This window comes from Denticeps clupeoides, chromosome 11 (genome assembly GCF_900700375.1).
Source record: "Denticeps clupeoides chromosome 11, fDenClu1.1, whole genome shotgun sequence".
NCBI classification, from domain to species: Eukaryota; Metazoa; Chordata; class Actinopteri; order Clupeiformes; family Denticipitidae; genus Denticeps; species Denticeps clupeoides.
In genome coordinates this window covers 1,455,634-1,462,381 of record NC_041717.1, presented here as the reverse complement: position 1 = coordinate 1,462,381, position 6,748 = coordinate 1,455,634, and positions in this window count along the sequence as shown.

Sequence of the window (6,748 nt, the reverse complement as noted above, 5' to 3'; positions counted from 1 at the left end):
TACCACACGACCGAGGAGCGCGCCTCCTCACATCCATCTTAAAGGCTCAGATCTTCTCCACCCACCTTCACGCCACCCGTCTTCCCCACAGCCTTCAGTGACAGACGATATGCTGTGTAAGTAAAAGCCCTCCTTTTAAAATTCAATATAATTTGCCTTCAAAGTATTCATTATGGGTATTATATTCTATTGTTAGTTGTGCAACTAAGTTGAGCTCTTGCTTAATAAACGAATTATTCACTCTTGGCACAACAATCGTTTACCAGAATTCTTTCGTTTGATTATCAAACACAGCGAATCACACTGACTAATGAACAAAGGGTTTAAGAACAGGAACAAATTTTATTAAAACTGGCCAAGACAGATTTACATTAAATAGGAACCCAATTGTTTAAATTGAGAAGAAAGTCGCATGTGTGACGTCAGGGGGCGGGACCTGCAGTGTTTGTGGGTGTTGGGTTTCATTACAATAACTTACTTATTATAGACTGTAAATATGGCTTGTATTATATGCAAGGATGATAATGTCAGTGTTGTTTTGATTGTCTGGACTTGTGAAGAGCTCCACTATTTTAGGAAATTAATTCCAGTTTTTTTTAAAACTGCAGATTCCCACCAACATTCAGCAAACAAAAACGTCAGAAACCGTTTTGAGACGGAGCTGTGCAGATTGTGTGTAAAATATGCCTTATTAAGTTGCCCTGAGGGGTTATAAGATAAGAAACAGTTATGCAACAGGTTATGTCACTGCAATAAATCACAAGTAAAAAGGAAGGACAGATTTTGTGTACTGTTGTGTTAAAAGTACGATATTTGAGTTAAAGTAAGTCTAAAGTAAAAAGTCTCTCAAAAGGAGTGCAGATACATTAATAAACTACTTAAATAAACTGTATCAAATCACATTTACTTGGTTACAGTCCACCACTGCATTTCTCTGCTGTACTTCAAGGGATTATGGGCTGTGGTGGATACCCAGATTAAAATATCCCTCCATTTTAAACAATATTCCAGTGTCACTTTCAGCACAACATAAAATGGAATTTATTACTTGGTGTGACAATAGGGACTGGGACTGAAACAGAAGGTTCTATTAGCTCTTCTGATACTGATGTCTGTTAAAAAGCACACAAAACAGTGAACTTTACTATGTACAACATGAAACACATGCTCTTTTGTATGTTGTATGGAGGCTCAATGCATCCACCTGAGAAAAAACATTATTTTCTGTTCTATTTTCTCATTAATTCAGAATATTTTTATATATAATAAAGTAAAGACACATGAAGTCTACTTAACCTACTTACATACAATAACCATGTATTTTTGTTAATGTTCACCATGGGTCATGCGATAGTGATAGATAGTGATAAAAATGAACATGGCTCATTATTTTATAAAATAATTACACTACTGTAGAGACAAAGCATTAATTCAAATAAATCAAATCAGTACAATCAGTCATTCATTAGACTAAAGGCTCATTCCTGGGAACTGAAAGCAGTGCCACTTGAACAGGAAAGGGGATCTGGACACAATGGAATGTGCTGCCAGACACACACACACACACACACACACACACACTGCATGAGGCTGGTTTTAGGAATGATGCCGTGGAGGTCAGTAAGAATGCTGTTCTTTTTGAAATATGTATTTTAAAAAGTTTATTAGCCATCAGTAGAGTCGTGTCGAGTACACAACTGGGGGCGGAACATTACGTCCGTTAAGCTGCTGGGTCACTAGGTAGGAATGGAGATACGGTTTCCATGGGCCAGGATTCGCTCTGCGTGCTCAGTCCATTAGCGTCGCCCCCTAACAAGCCTGCGGTTCGGCGACGCTTCACTTCACAAGGAGCCTGCTGAGGAAATGGGTGATGTCAGAAGGAGGGGCTTCATTTCTTTCCTGCCTTGGTTGCTCACTCCTTTCCACTGATTCCTCCTGTCCTGTCATCTTGTCCTTGGAGAACAAAAGAATCGCACACAAGCGAACCAAAACGATCTTTCACCAGGTCTGACGGAGTAACGGACTCATCATTCCACCCAATGAGATCACTGCTTTCCCCGTCTGTCCAAACACCAGTTTTATGAGTCTGGGTTCCAGGCACATACCAGTCTGCCAGACAGGCCTGGTTACTGATGTGTTGAGACCTGACAGGGAGGTCCAAGGTTAACATGCTGCTGGGTTATTCATGGTGCTGGAGTTCTCATGTTGATCTTTGACCTTGCTTATCATGTGGTTTTTGTTAGTTCTTCTCTAACAATCCACTTCTGCAATGGCCATTCTGTCTTTCTTTAAAAGAAACACAAACACACTCACTGACAGAGCATTGTAAGCAACTTTGACCCCTGCAGAAGAACTGGTTTAAAAACACAAAACTAATGGTGAACAAAGGATCTTTTTCATAAATTACCAAAAAATCTAGGGGTGCTGCCATGGCCCAAAAACTCAGGAACACAATCAAAACTGCTGCATAACAGGTTCATTTGGGTGGTAGTAGCCTAGTGGGTAACACACTCGCCTATGAACCAGAAGACCCAGGTTCAAATCCCACTTACTACCATTGTGTCACCAAGCAGGACACTTAACCCTGAGTGTCTCCAGGGGAAGACTGTCCCTGATTGTAAGTCACTCTGGAAAAGGGCATCTGGTAAATGCTGTAAATGTAAATCTGTCCATGAAACATCCAGATTGGATCATAAGAATGGATCTCTACATACACCATATTGTCAGCAGTCTTTACACATATATGAACTATAGGCTTTAATATGGACCTTTTTGCTAAGTTTAGGATTGTGTTTTTGGAAATCAAGCATTATTCCAGAATTTTTGAGGTCAGACACTTGGACAAGAATGGACCAAGTAGTGCTGATTCAGAGGGAGTTTGAATGAGAAGTTTGAATGTTTTTTTTTTTATTGATTGTTTTAACAATTTACAAGGATGTCATTGTCATTGATTAGATTTGCCAGACTGATTGTAGTGGCCAGGGCAATACGTTCAAAGGGTATCTGTGGTATGATGTATGACCTTTTGTCCTTTAAATGAGGCCTAGCCCTCAGTGGCATCTACTTATGCGTTGCTCTACTCCGCTGCATCTGAAGCTTTGCAAAGCACCTGGTGAAGTAAGGTTTGGATGCAGCTGCTCAGCTGATAACCAATACCATTAAATTCACCCTAGTTAGGCTGTCCTAGTTAGGTTACCGGGCCACTGTAGCACCAATATACCATCATAACCACATATTTCAGTATCGGTCGTACAGTGCCACCGTCTGCCGCTGCTTGTTTGTTTTCTCCGAGACACGGAATCAAGCACCCAGACTACTGGCAGACCCCAGTGAATAAATCCTGGTTCCTGACAACTGCTAAACAAGGACATACCATGAAACGAACCAGAGGGTCACCACAGCCACCACCACCGTTACAACTACAGCTTCAGGGATCTTCAAATGGACCAGTAACATCATTATGGACACGTAATCTAGACCATGACACTGGACTACATTCTGGACTTCTCCATCCCTACAACTGTAGGACTTATTATTATATTTTACAAATCATCACCAGCCCTGCACTGATCTCCAACTTCCTAACCGGGAGACCACAGGCAGTAAGGATGGGTGGACATGTCTCAGCCTCCATCACTCTCAGCACTGGAGCCCCCCAGGGCTGCGTTTTGAGCCCCCTGCTGTACTCCCTGTACACCCATGACTGTACAGCCACTACTAACTCCACCACCATCATCAAGTTTGCTGACGACACTGTCGTGGTGGGCCTGATCTCTGACAACGATGAGACGGCCTACCTGGAGGAGGTTGGAAATCTGGCGAACTGGTGCCAGAAGAACAATCTCCACCTGAACGTCAGCAAGACAAAGGAGTTAATAGTGGACTTCAGTACAAAGCAGGAGAGGACCTACCAGACCCCTGTCATCAACAGGAGCCCAGTGGAGAGAGTGGACAGCTTCAGTTACCTCGGTGTTAACATCACGCAGGACCTGTCATGGTCCTGTCACATCAACACCGTGGTGAAAAAGGCCCGGCAGCGTCTCTACCACCTCAGACGCCTGAGAGACTTCAGACTGCCCTCCAAGGTGCTCAGGAACTTCTACTCCTGCACCATAGAGAGCATCCTGACGGGAAATATCTCAACCTGGTTCGGGAACAGCACCATGAAGGACAGGCGAGCCCTACAGAGGGTGGTTCGATCAGCCGAACGAATCATCCGTACCAAGCTCCCTGACCTTCAATCTATCTACAGCAAACGGTGCTGCACCAGGGCCAGGAAGATAGTGAAGGACCTCACCCACCCCAACAATGGACTCTTCTCTCTGCTGCGATCAGGGAAGCGCTTTCGCTCCCTGAAGTCCAACACAGAGAGAATGAGGAGGAGCTTCTTCCCGCAGGCTGTCCAAGCTCTCAACAACAGTACATAGAACTCATGCACTTTCACCTCCAATCACTCCGGACTCTTTTGCACAAAACCACTTTGCACATAATCACTTTGCACATAATGACTCTGCGCTTTTTAGGTCCTTACTGCTCTTTCTTTTATGGCTCTTTCTTCTTTCTTAAACATTGTAAAAACTGTAACTCATTTGCACACCTTCACCCTACCAGTTACACATATTTTATGTTAAAGACGTAAAAGTGTAATACTTGGTTATGTTTGCAATATTTGCATATTGGTTCACTGTTTACTTGCAACATTTGCAATACTGTGGTCTGTAGCAGTTGCAGAAAGCATTTCACTGCACATCATACCGTGTATGACTGTGTATGTGACAAATAAAATTTGAATTTGAATTTGACACCATTTGCAGGCTCACTTTACCCTGGAAGGGGGTCCCTCTCTGTATCACTCCTTCCCAAGGTTTCTTCCTTTCTTTTTTTTCTCTCTCCAAGAGTTTTTTTTGTGTGGAGTTTTTCCTTGTGTGCAGAAGGGTCAAGTGTGGGGGGTGTCAACTGTAGGGACATACTGTATGTGATTTTGGGCTATATAAGAAATAAATGTTGTTGTTGTTGATGAAACTCTCGATCCGCTGTTCACAATTATGAATGGCACACAAAATTTGGAGGTCTGAGGCAACTGAAGTCGGTGACACCTGCACACTGTGCTCCTCGGCCTGACCCTGCTCTGTGATTTTACATGCTGTTGTTCTCAACAACAGGGGGGGACTGTCCCTGTAACTACTGATTGTAAGTCGCTCTGGATAAGTAAATTCTTTTTAAGTGCAATAACTGTTGTTCAATATCACAACTCTTTACTTTTTTTGCTCAATCATCATCTTAACTGCACTTTAACACACTGCCTACTTTAAATTGTAAATGTTCTAGACTGTGTCTTTTATATCATTTTTACTTATATTCTACTCATCTTTGTTGAAAACCCTAGTTTAATGTGCATAAGCTGGTTATCTATCTATCTATAGTCACCATATTTGTCTGGCCTTCTTGCTGTGGAAGTGCTACTTGTTCTCCTCTCAGGCACCTTTTGAATTCTGGGTATTATGAGACAGGGCTGCTTCTAGCTGCCATAGCTTCATCACATCATCACAAATCACATCCAGAAATGTGTAGAAAATCAACTAAACTGGAGCCTGTTGAAATGAAAGAAGAAAACATGAAGAACAGATCCAACATGCAAGCATGATAAACTGGTACAAATGCAGATCATGTCTTTTGTAATGCAAAGGTTGTTCATCTTGTGGACATTCCTGTCTGGAACATGATTTGTGAGCCAAATAGCCGGAATCATGATTCCATGACACCCAGATGAATTGGCTAGTGCTGGTGAATCTCTGAATGTGAAGATGTAACACTTGCCGTGTTATAAAGATCATTATTCAAACGTTGGGAACTTCATAATTGGACATATAACAGCTACAATGTCAGGTTATGGAAAAGATTGTCCAGTGTCTTCTTCGATTAATTTATTTCCTCATTACGTTTCAATAATTTCCATCCGATATCATGACTTGATGTCGTGTTTTTTTTCAGTCTCATGTCGTGGATTTGTTTCGTGTTTGCCGAGTTAGTTTCAGATTTGGACACCTGTCTGCGTTATATGTGAGTTCTTGTCATTTCCCATGTCATGTGCTCCCTGTTTATTCTGTGAGAATTCGTTTAAATGAACCCTTGCTGTGTCCCGTCCTCATTCTGTCATTTGTACCTGGGTCACATGCTTGTGTGAGGACCCTTGTGCCCTGGTTCATTTTCAAAAATGTCGAAATGTGTCCTCTGTATTTAACCATCACCCCAAGTGAGCAGTGGGCACCCATGACAGGCGCCCGGGGAGCAGTACTTTGCTCAGTGGCACCTTGGCGGATCAGGATTCGAACCAGCAACCTTCTGATTACGGGGCCAAAAAGCTTTTCATTATTTAACTCTTAATGAAAGAGTTATATGCTTTTGTGAAATATCACAAAAAAAAAAAAAAAAGAAGATATTTAGAGATTCATTTCAACACTGTCCTGTGCTTGGTTGGAAGCAGAAGTTTTTTCTTCCCTCATATCTTTACTCACATCCTGTTCCACATTTATGCACACTGTACGCTACAGACATTATTGTTTTTGGACTTCCTGTATTTTATCTACATTTTGTGCAAAATTACATGTACCACTAGGGCCAGTGAGGGCAGGGTCTGTTTTCAGAATCTGAGCTGAGGGCAAAGCATGTAAGAGTTGAGGTGATTAGTCAATATTATTATTGGTATATGATCATATGGATTGCTGTGTCAGATGAAGTTTGTGTCGAA